Source organism: Notolepis coatsorum (assembly GCF_963971535.1).
Source record: "Notolepis coatsorum genome assembly, chromosome: 3".
Classification (NCBI taxonomy): domain Eukaryota; kingdom Metazoa; phylum Chordata; class Actinopteri; order Aulopiformes; family Paralepididae; genus Notolepis; species Notolepis coatsorum.
Genome location: NC_140167.1, coordinates 103437140 through 103450282, shown reverse-complemented (window position 1 = coordinate 103450282; position 13143 = coordinate 103437140).

The window sequence follows — 13143 nt, the reverse complement described above, 5'->3', positions numbered from 1 at the left end:
CAGACAGACAGACAGAAACAAACAAACAAACAAACAAACAAACAAACAAACACACAAACAAACAAACAAACAAACAAACAAACGAACTAACTAATGTGGTAAATTCCCAAACATAGACTCATGATTAACTAATGTGTAGAAATACTTGGCCCTCAAAACAATAATTCATAGATTGTGTGTGTGTTTACATAGACTGATTGCCATTGTGGGCACACAGGTCGATTTACACATGAAGTGAGTGGTCAAATGATTCTATCTACGACAGGAACCCAAGGGCCATCTGCCATGGCCTGGGACAATGGGCTCTGTAAGATCAAAACAAAGACCAAAAGGTCACATAAACATGTTATCTCGCTGGAGTTTCCTGTGACACACACACACAGACAGACACACACACACACATAGACACACACACACACACACACACAGACACATAGACTCACACACACACACACACACAGACACACACACACACACACACATAGACTCACACACACACACACACACACACACACAGACACACACACACACACACACACACACACACACACATAGTCACACACACACACATACACATTCACACACACACAGTCACACACACACATACACACACACTCACACACACACATTTTCACATACACACACACACACACAGAGAAGATCACTATTGAAATCCTTAAATTGAGCTCCAAACAAGCTAACTATTTCCTGGTATATTGTACTTATAATCTTGAATTAAGTCATTGAAGTAAGTTAAAATATAATTAGGTTTGGTCATACTTAAATGTCTACAATTAGTTAATGTGTCTGTGCTGTTTCCAATTTATGTTCAATTTGATTAATTGATGGTTTTATATTCTGATCTATTCTCTTCTATCCAGTTCTAATTTAATCTGTTATTCAGTTATATTCTATTCTAAAAGAATGATTAAAGTCAACAGACTTAGTGATAAAGAAATATATCTGTGTTTATGTAATCAATATATCTTGAGGTTCATCAAAGTATTAACAAGTCAAGTAATGTGTTTAAGTAAAAAATATAGGGAAAATATTCTCTGGGTAAATGTGAAGGGGGTTTGGCCTATAAGCCAAACCCCTATTTTCAAATGCCAGCTTAGCAGGCTTGTGATTGGAGGAAATAATGTGATGATGTCATCAACTCCGAGACACTGGGCCTTGGCTATAAGAATGGGGTGTGATGGGGGGAGAGGGACTCTGAAACAAACAACCCAACCACAGGACAAGTCCTCTCCACCATCTCATCCAAGGAAGCAGGCAACGAGAACAAAGGACATCGCTTTTGGAGGGAAAACAGACTGCTTTGTTTTGTCAGCCAGACAACAAAGACCATCAACAACTTATCAACTATCATTCTTTATACTGTAATATTAGTCTGGTTGTATCACTTACGGCATAGTGTTTGTGATCACAACTATAGCATTTTCTTATTGTAATTTGTATACACTCTTAAACTTTGATTAAACAGCTGCTATATAACCTTTTTCCTCCTAAATTCCTTCTGCCTGCACCGCTCAGTTTAAAGAGAAGTGATTCCCAGAGCTTTAAGGTATTGAATCACAACGCAGAGTACCAGCAACCCGGTTCTGAAGCAGAGCAGAACCGAAATAGCTTGGGAAATCCACTTCATTTTGGTGCCGTACTTCAGTGAATCAGAGCGCTCGTGTTATCACCACAACAACAGAAATTTTTTTTTCTCTACACGCCGGTCGACGAGGAGAACAACTGATCGATCGATCGTCTTCAAGTGACTAGGAAGTTACTAAGAGGTGAGTGTGATGATGTATGGGTGCTCTATTCGAACCACGGAGGGGGTTGCTAAGAATTTAACCTCATGTAAGCATGATGTAAGGGAAAATTGAATTGAATGTTCTGGCTGGGGAGGGCGGCTCTGTAAACACTGTGCGTCGTATTTTCTAAAGTAGAATTTTAGCACAACTAACGGAGCGCCGCTGCCAGTCGGAACAGGAACATGTCTAGGTTCGTGCTCAGAGTTAAACCAAGGTAAACAAGTGTGCATTGTATGTCTTAAAGTAGAGGCTTAAGCACGCCGTGCGTCGTATTTTCTAAAGTAGAGATTTAGCACAAGTAGGTCTGGTTTAGCCTTGGGCACGGGCGGGCGTGTTGAAATTAGACTGCGTTAGGCGGTAACAAAAAATAGTACTTACGCGCTGCTGTGCGGCGTTCGAGAGACGGTAATGTGCGTGAATGCTGATTTTGTGATTTTTAGTTGTGTTAGGAAGCGTGTATGAATGTATGGTTGGCGAATGTTTATGGTTAGGAGTGATTGGTGGGACGTGTGAGAGTATAGTTGTGTTATTATGTAATTTAAGTCACCGATTGGCCGTGGGGAAATGTAAGGATAACGCCGGTTTTCCGAGGCCCGTGGAACGCAGCAGCAGTTAGCTGTTGTATTAGCCTCTGAGGCGCCGGAGGATACGGGGGGAAAAGTAGACGTAACTCAAATGTATAGGGTCGATCGATAGTGTCTTGAGATTACGGGGATGTGTAAGGCACTTAAAAGTTTTCATGTTCGTGGCGGATAAAATAGATGTGTAATGTTTAAGGTGATTGGGATTATCTAGACCCGACCCGGAAGTCGTTCTAAGCTCGCCGGTAGTGACGACGGAGGGGTCAAACTAGTGTTTTGCTATTATGTTTTTATATTTCTATTTAGATCGCTACACTGGCGTTTTGAGGGAAATAGGATTCTGTTGTGGGGTATGTGGTGTTATATTAACATTGCGAGGTGTCGGCCCGCGCGGCGAAACGGGTCGTTGGGGAACGTTTTTATGGGATCATGGGAGAAGCTAAGCTAATGCTACCTAGCCGCGCTAACGGCTAAAGCGGTCGCCGGTTGTGACGTCATAAGGGTGCGCGGTCTGACGGCCTACGCGCGCTGGGTTGGAGCTAACGAAGCTAATATGCTAAGCTAACTGTGCTGACGTCATGGCATGACGGGGCTCTCGGGATGTCTCGCGATGGGATGGCCATCTTGGTAGGGGCACCGAGCGTCCATTTTGGTAGGGGCGCCGAGCGTCCATCTTGGTGGGGCGGCGAGCGTCCATTGTTAAGGGGAAGGTGGAGTTTATGTAGGAATACAGCAGGGGGCAGGAGAGGACAGGATGAAAATGTTTGGATTCTACTCACAGAACGTTTTCATTGTACACTCTCTCTCCCCCTCTCTTCTCTTTCTCCCCTCTCTTTCTCCCCCTCTCTCTCTCTCTCTCTCTTCCTCTCTCTCTCTCACTCTCTCTCTGTCTCCCACACGCACCTTTCTCTCTCTCTCTCTCTCTCTTCCTCTCTCTCTCTCACTCTCTCTCTTTCTCCCACACGCACCATTCTCTCTCTCTCTCTCTCTCTCTCTCCCTCTCACCTCCCCCCCTCCCTCTCTCTCTCTTTCTCTTTCACCCCCCCCCTCTCTTTCTTTCCTTCTCTCACCCTCCTCCCTCCCTCTCCCTTTCACCTCCCCCCTCTCTCCCTCTCCCTCTCACCTCCCCCCCTCTTCCCCTCCTCTCCCTCTCTCTCTTTCTCTTTCACCCCCCCCTCTCTTTCTTTCCTTCTCTCACCCCCCCCTCCCTCTCTCTCTCTTTCTCTTTCACCCCCCCCCTCTCTTTCTTTCCTTCTCTCACCCTCCTCCCTCCCTCTCCCTTTCACCTCCCCCCTCTCTCCCTCTCCCTCTCACCTCCCCCCTCTTCCCCTCCTCTCCCTCTCTCTCTTTCTCTTTCACCCCCCCTCTCTTTCTTTCCTTCTCTCACCCTCCTCCCTCCCTCTCCCTTTCACCTCTCTCCCTCTCACCTCCCCCCTCTTTCCCTCTCCCTCCCTCTCTCTCTCTCTCTCTTACCCCCCCCTCTCACTCACTCCCCTCATTCCCACACCGCCTCTCTTCCATATATTTCCCCCCCTCAGCCCCCCCGAAGCGCTTTCTCTTTCTCTCCTGGTTTAGGGCCTGTATATAGAGGTTTTTTTATGGGTTTCAAACGCGGTGTAGTGCTAGGTATATTGTTTATTGCTGTTTACTGTAGGGTTTCAAAGGCGGTAGGTTGAGTTTGGGACTTATTATGCGTATGTTGTTGTTCCAAATTCAGTTTTATTGTTATTTTTAGGGAATTTCTAGTGCTGGCAGTGGTATTGGCTGGCGTTGGCGCTACGCTTTGTTCGACAAGGCGCTCGTACTTCTTTCCTTACATTTGGGCGGGGGCTCCGTTCCAGTTCATGTTGGTGGGCCGTAAGTCGGAGCATAATTACTCTACTCGGCTGCGCCTGCGATGGGGGTGTGGGTAGGCAGTTCGTCGTGGCTCACTGTCTGCCTCCACGCTTTGTGCGCTGTGTGCGACTCGTCGGTGCTCGCTGCCACACTGCGCTCAGTTTTCATTTTACCAGGGGTACGGGGACTGCTAAACGTCGTGGCGGGGGTGGGCTCGCTGTCTGCCACCGCGCATTAACGGGGGTGCGCTATGCGTGCACTCGTCAAAGGCTCGCTGCCACACTACGCGCGTCGAATTATATTGTGTGTGGGTATTTGGGTGACTGGTTACGGTGGTGTGTCAGAGGTGCTGTATGTGTGTGGCAGTGGTTGTGAGTGGGATGATCTTTGAATATCCTTGAGTAGGGGGCCCGGGGTTTCGCGTTCCAGGTTGCAAACTGGGGGTGATGCCGTGGGCCACAGGACGAGTTGGCCAGTGGAATGTCATTGGTCGGCAGGATTTTCAAAGTGGGGATGGTGTCGCCGCCTGTGGTTATGAACGGGTTGTGTGACACTGTTCTAAATGCACGGGGACTTCAGTGACATAAGGCACTGAAAATTGATTTCTGTTCCCGTGAGAAGCGCGTTATTTTAACACCTAAGGGGTTAGGTGTTACGGGGGAAATATAGTAACTGTGTGAGAGGTTATGAATGGAAGATATGTATGTTACTGATATGTATAATGTAATATGAGCGAAATACATACTAGGCTTTCACGGACAGAAATAAATATAGTTACACATACACATAGTCATTTGCAAATAACAATTAGAGTAAAAGTGAGATTATTCACCTAAATTACCATGTCCGATACAGATGTTTAGAAATGATAGGCTGTAAATAACAAATTTCTGGTTGACCAACAGAAGGAAACGGCTGATGCGAAATAGGTTCCCCGGAGTTGTGTTAAGGAGGATCAGGACAACAGGATTGAGAGTCTGGGTTTCCAATGGAGACAACTGGAAAAAGATTAAGGCTGTGTCATTGATAAATCAAAAACGAAAATTGCACAAATGCTCTCATGTGATCTTAGTATAGGAGATGCCCGACATTCCATGCTTAAAGACAAATGATGGATTGTGAATGGGAAATGTCACTGAAAATTAAGTGTATTTTTTGCTTCTCTCTTCACAGCTGCTCCAGGACGGATGGCCAGCGCTGACAATTCCGAACCCCAACAGGGAAATCAAAGAGGCTGTTGACAGTCAGGGGGTATAGTATCACAAGACCGAGATTATCAATTCCTGTTTACACCAATATAGAAGTGTGAGTGAAATTAACTCAAGTTTGGTAAAAATAGTTTGAATACAGAGAAACGTGCTTTCCAAACGGTGACGTTACGAGTGGTTGAAGAAAAGTGAGAATGGAAAATACACAGATAGGAGCAACCGGAGGGTTAGATGCACTGACCATAGAAAGGGTAGACAATCTGTCTATTTCAACGACTGGAGATGTCACAATAAAAGTGACGAAAAGATGGCCAAAGATATTCAGGCCATTACAGAACCTTGTAGTTAAAGGAGGCCGGTATAGAATGCGTACCCAAATCAAGATAATGCCGATAACCTCTGCAGACATTACATTGACCGAATTGGACGTTAACTTGATTGACTGGAATTTGATCGACTCCCCTCTAGTGTCCAGTGAGACAGAGGGACTGGAAATAATGTCTTTTACTCCGCCACAGGGAGTCGTTGCAGCAAGCGACCCAGAGACAGCTGTATTACCCGAGTCAATCCAAGCTGAAGTGTCCGTTGCAGATGACTGCCAGTTACAGACGTGCCTCCCTCTCGAACAACGGCTAGCCGAGGCTAGACAGGTAGTGGACTATCTCCAAGGCCTAATCCAGTCCACACAGCCCGGAGGGGAGACAGGTTCCAATCGCCTCTCTCCCTCTCCCTCTGGAGAACCAGATGGCCAGAGACGGGCCCAGTTGGGGCCACAAGGGGGTCCCGTGCCGGAACAACAACAAACCCCAATAAGACCACCCACGAGGTGGCAACCACGAGGAAAAGGTGGAGGCAGAGGCAGGAATCCGAATGGCTACCGTGTGCGGCAGGTGCATTGTTGGACGTGTGGGACCCTCGGACACATTTCTCGGGACTGTGCAGAGCGGGACCATCTATCCACAACAGGGCGTGTTTGTACAGAAACAGGTGGCGGGCCCCTCCCAACCACGGGCCCCTCTCAAGGAACTGTGACTGGACCAAATAGGTACGTGGCTTTCTCCTCCGAACAGGCTCCAGGGAACCATGGCGGTGATGGCATACCACCAGGACATGTTCTGGGCCCGATGACCCCAGGGTCATCCGGTCACAGGCAACTGACCCACCGGGTCCCACAACCCGGGGGAGACCGCCAGTGTTGTTGGATCTGTGGAGTGAACGGTCATTTTCAAAGGTCATGTCTGCAGAGGCCACCGGCAGAATAAAATATATGCAACTGACTAGGGTAGAGGTGGGATATATTGAATGATAAAATAGGCTCCTAATTAGATTAGAATAAAAAAAAAAAAAAAAAAAAAAAAGATAGAGGTGTTAGGTGATTAGATTATGAATGAAGGTTACTAAAAACGGATGTATGAGTGACTGACAAATGCATGAACTAATCAGACTAACAAGAGGATCAAATTATGTTAAACAGTTAATCAATATTAGACAGTGTGATGATGTGACACTGCGGCAGCTAGTGATCAGTAAATTATCCATGCTTGGTCAACATTCAGATTGATCAAAGGGTGGACTGCATGATTAAGAAATTGAAAAGACTCATAGTTGTTTCTAGTATTTTATAGTATTGATGGAAGCGTATTAACAGTTATGAGCAATAGGATAGGTGTTTATTTACTTTTATTTTTACTTCTCTTTTCTGGTGTGTTACGAGCAATTCCTGACTTAGGCCGGGAGCGTACATTTTGTTTATTCATTTGATTTCCCTTTTTGTTTCTTAGTTAAAAATGAGCTCAGAAGAAAAAAGAAAAAGCTCACAAGTTTGGTTTATTTTTTCATTTATTGGTTTGGCAGCGTTTTCTTTGTGTTTTGTTTTCTGTTTTCTTTCTTTCTGTGTGTTTTTTCTTAGGGTACCTGGCAAGCTGGGAGTGATCTCGACACATCAGGACGGGGTAGTATATGTCTGTAAAATGGACTGGGAACAAAGTGAAGAAACATGAGCTAGTTATGGATTTTTGTTCTCCGCCCATTGAATACCCAGTTTTAGGGGCTGGGGGTGTGTCGTGATTGGTAATAGTGTTGGGAAGCATGATTCTCTGTACATTAATGAAGCTCAATAGGTTTGGTCGCTATTGGCCAAATTAGTCTTGTGTAGGGTGTGAACATGTGCAATTGCTAATTGGCTTGTGGTGTGGAAGAGGTGTGTTTAAGGCGGACTGTGATTTGTTGCCATACACACAGGTTACTGGGAGAGTGGATGTGTCGGTGCTGACCGTCCGGTCCGGGTGCGGCTGTTCAAAGGACGACGGTAACGATGTTTCAATGTGTATTCCACATCGAGAGGTGGAGGAGTATACTGTTATGACAGCATAATATAATGAGAGCCATGTGAATTTTTCAGAATTTTGAAAATTAATGATCTAAAAACCATGAAATATATAGATAAATGATTTGGAAAAGAAAGTTGTCAAAGCTCAGACCAGTAAAGAGAGTCTGAGGGAGGAAAATTATGGAAATTATGGATTCTCAATCAATTGTTGTGGTAGAAGTGACCTGCACTGTCCCCCGAAGCGATATATATTCACTACAGGATACGGATGGGAGATTGGGGAATCCGCAGTCATCAGAGAGTGGTACAAGGAAGACCGAGGACTCCATCGGTACTGTTGATCTAGGACACTGGCTAGTGTCTACCCAGCGGTTCCATGGGGAACCACAACACTGCGGAGAACCAGGAGACGCCTACCTCTCGGGCCGGGAGAGTCTCGGCCAACGCAGTGACCGAGTCTTGAGGCTTCAGAGGGAAACGACAGGCAACCAACGAGGAGACAGGCGGCTAGGCCTCAGCAACAACTCCGGCTGTCAACAGAAGCAAGGCCTCAACTATTGACCAGGGGGTCAACAAGCGAAGGGGGGGAGCTGCTATCGCCCCTATCGACGACCAGGCGGAGGGGAGGAGAAACAAACCTCTTCCACTAATCCGAGGGTCAACGGGGGTTGAGCAGCCAGCGACGACCTCCCCACCGCTGTGACAGCAATAGAAGATACAGCAGGGGGCTCTACCCCCTAATAGAGGTCAACACGAGTCAAGATGTTCTTGACAGAAGATGGGGTGTAATAGAAAGGCAATTTGCTTTCTAAATTACACCTCCCAGAATAAGAGTTGCACCCAGCAGTCGTGATACTGCACCAGCTCTGAGCAATAAAGAGGAGGCAGGGTCAAATCTAGAAAACATGGACCCCCCTCCTCAAATGCTCCAAGTCAGAATTTGACAACTCACAGTTGAAACCAATGGAAATTGATCTTGGTACGAGAACAAGTTGTTAAAAACTGTGCACACGATCACAAACTGAAATGGCTAATTTGAATTTTAGGATCTGAGTGTGGCAAATCAGATATATATTTTATCCTAATAAAATGTCTTAAGTGTTATCTAGATAGTAGTGTGTAGAGATTGATATCTATGTTTGACATATTAAGGATAGGTAAACTATCCAAGTGGGGAACTGTGGTAAATTCCCAAACATAGACTCATGATTAACTAATGTGTAGAAATACTTGGCCCTCAAAACAATAATTCATAGATTGTGTGTGTGTTTACATAGACTGATTGCCATTGTGGGCACACAGGTCGATTTACACATGAAGTGAGTGGTCAAATGATTCTATCTACGACAGGAACCCAAGGGCCATCTGCCATGGCCTGGGACAATGGGCTCTGTAAGATCAAAACAAAGACCAAAAGGTCACATAAACATGTTATCTCGCTGGAGTTTCCTGTGACACACACACACAGACAGACACACACACACACATAGACACACACACACACACACACACAGACACATAGACTCACACACACACACACACAGACACACACACACACATAGACTCACACACACACACACACACACACACACACAGACACACACACACACACACACATAGTCACACACACACACATACACATTCACACACACACAGTCACACACACACATACACACACACTCACACACACACATTTTCACATACACACACACACACACAGAGAAGATCACTATTGAAATCCTTAAATTGAGCTCCAAACAAGCTAACTATTTCCTGGTATATTGTACTTATAATCTTGAATTAAGTCATTGAAGTAAGTTAAAATATAATTAGGTTTGGTCATACTTAAATGTCTACAATTAGTTAATGTGTCTGTGCTGTTTCCAATTTATGTTCAATTTGATTAATTGATGGTTTTATATTCTGATCTATTCTCTTCTATCCAGTTCTAATTTAATCTGTTATTCAGTTATATTCTATTCTAAAAGAATGATTAAAGTCAACAGACTTAGTGATAAAGAAATATATCTGTGTTTATGTAATCAATATATCTTGAGGTTCATCAAAGTATTAACAAGTCAAGTAATGTGTTTAAGTAAAAAATATAGGGAAAATATTCTCTGGGTAAATGTGAAGGGGGTTTGGCCTATAAGCCAAACCCCTATTTTCAAATGCCAGCTTAGCAGGCTTGTGATTGGAGGAAATAATGTGATGATGTCATCAACTCCGAGACACTGGGCCTTGGCTATAAGAATGGGGTGTGATGGGGGGAGAGGGACTCTGAAACAAACAACCCAACCACAGGACAAGTCCTCTCCACCATCTCATCCAAGGAAGCAGGCAACGAGAACAAAGGACATCGCTTTTGGAGGGAAAACAGACTGCTTTGTTTTGTCAGCCAGACAACAAAGACCATCAACAACTTATCAACTATCATTCTTTATACTGTAATATTAGTCTGGTTGTATCACTTACGGCATAGTGTTTGTGATCACAACTATAGCATTTTCTTATTGTAATTTGTATACACTCTTAAACTTTGATTAAACAGCTGCTATATAACCTTTTTCCTCCTAAATTCCTTCTGCCTGCACCGCTCAGTTTAAAGAGAAGTGATTCCCAGAGCTTTAAGGTATTGAATCACAACGCAGAGTACCAGCAACCCGGTTCTGAAGCAGAGCAGAACCGAAATAGCTTGGGAAATCCACTTCACTAACTAACTAACTAACTAACTAACTAACTAACTAACTAACTAACTAACTAACTAACTAACTAACTAACTAACTAACTAACTAACTAACTAACTAACTAACTAACTAACTAACTAACTAACTAACTAACTAACTAACTAACTAACAAACTAACAGATCCAACCTGTCTAGTAGCAGTATACACATCCAGCCTGTGCATAGAATACTCCAATCGGTGATGTAATTGGGATGTAAAATCTGGGCATGCTCCAGTTGGGCGGCATAGCTAACCTATTGTTCAATTTGTGATAAAAGCACCAAATTTGGTACATATTTAGCTTAATATATTTAGAAAATATATGGATATTGGGGCATTGCAAATTGGCATTCTGGTGACCATGGTAACCATTTCCAAAAATGGCTGCCAGAGATTACTCTTTGGCCACCAAAGCTATTGTTTTCCATGTTTTTAACACCACAAATGGTATTTACATCCAACTTAAAAGTGAAGAACATGTTTTATTAATATATTTTTTATAATTGTTATATAAAAAAAGTAGGGCTGTCAGTTTATCGCGTTAATTAGATTAATTAATTACACAGCAAATTATCGCGTTATGAAAATTGACGCAAAATTAATTACAGCCGACCTATATTTACTTTAGACAAGTGGCAAATCGGTGCGCTTTTATTTTGAAATCCACGCTTGAGTTGGGCGTATTAAACTTGGCCCATTGAATGACCCGTAGCCTACTTGATCGTCACTTCACACATGCGTCGTCTATCAAACAAAACAAACACACAAAGGAATTAGCTCAGCTGGAACAAGATGTCAGCATCACCCGAGGCGATACTCCTGGGACCTATGAACGGCAAGTTCAATTTCAAAAAGAATATAGATGGGACAGTAAACAAGACCATTGTAATATGTAGCTTATGTCAAAAAGAATTTGCGTATCACCGAAGCTGCTCTAGTCTAACGTATCACATGAACGCTAAACATGTCCAGGCAAGTTGTTCGAGCAGCTCCAGTGTAGCTAACGTTAGCTCCAGAGCAACTCGCACGCTTCGTCAAACCACTCTTGGAGAATTACCGTTAGGCAAACGGTTGAGTAAATCCACCACAGACAAACTAACCAACAGCGTCGCGAAGTGGATAGCAAAATATTGTAGGCCAATAGCTATAGTGGAAGATAAGGGTTTAGCGGAGTCATTTCGAATAGCGTCGTCTGACCCAAATTACAAGCTACCCTCGAGAGCTACAGTGATGAAAAGGATCCACAACATGTATGACACAGAGAGGGAGGCGAGGGAAGAAGTGTTGGCACGGGCTGGCCCAATGGCCCTAACGGGTGATCACTGGACGTCGGTGGGCAATCATAATTATTTGGGTGTCACAGTGCACTTGATCGATACTGAGTGGAAACTGCAATCATTTGCATTAACGGTGACCAAAACTGTGGGCCGCCATTTCGCCGATGCGTGTGCTGAACAGTTCAACACAGTAATAGAGGAGTGGAATATAAAAGATAAAGCCCTGCCAGTACAGAAGAACTGCAGCAGCAGCAGACTGCCCTCGGACAAGCAAAAGAGCCCATGATACAAGATGTATCCACAAGGTGAGACTGTTTAACTACCTGTTGTATGCTTAGGGTAAATTTAGTGTGTGTGTGTGTTTATTTCTTTGTGTTCTGTACAATTGCATCATGCTGCATTAACAACCCCCAGTGGGACTAATAGTTATTTTATTGAATTGGAAGGTGGAATTCGACACTGGCCATGATCTCACGGTACCTGAGGAACCAGGAGGCTGTGACTGCCACTTTGGCCCAACAGAACCACAAGCTGTCCATGCTGACCCCCACAGAGTGTGACAAACTGAAGAAGCTGGAGCTTGTACTTGAGCCCTGCAGGTAAGTGTCTCTCCCTCTCTCTCTCCCCCCATACACCCCCCTCCTCTCTCTCTCTCCCCCATACACACACCTCACACCCCACTCTCTCTCTCCCATACACACACCTCACCCCCCAATCTCCCCCATACACACACCTATCTCTCTCCCATACACACACCTCACCCCCCCCTCTCTCCCCCATACACACACCTATCTCTCCCATACACACACCTCACCCCCCCTCTCTCCCCCATACACACACCTATCTCTCTCCCATACACACACGTCACCCCCCCCCTCTCTCCCCCATACACACACCTATCTCTCCCATACACACACCTCACCCCCCCTCTCTCCCCCATACACACACATATCTCTCTCCCATACACACACCTCACCCCCCCCCTCTCTCCCCCATACACACACCTCACCCCTCTCTCTCCCATACACACACCTCACCCCCCCCCCTCTCTCCCCCATACACACACCTATCTCTCTCCCATACACACACCTCACCCCCCCTCTCTCCCCCATACACACACCTATCTCCCTCTCATACACACACCTTCACCTCTTTCTCTCTCGCTCTCTTGTTTCACTGCAGGTATGTGACTGAGCTCCTTGGAGGGGAAACCTACGTCTCATGCTCTGTGGTGCTCCCCGCACTCTGCCACCTAAACCGCATCATGGACCTCAACGAGGAGGATCCGGGCTACATGGTAAAGTTCAAGGCCAGCTTCACGAAGGACCTGGACGCACGCAAAGCGACCCTCAACAACAGATGGCTGAAGCTGGCTAC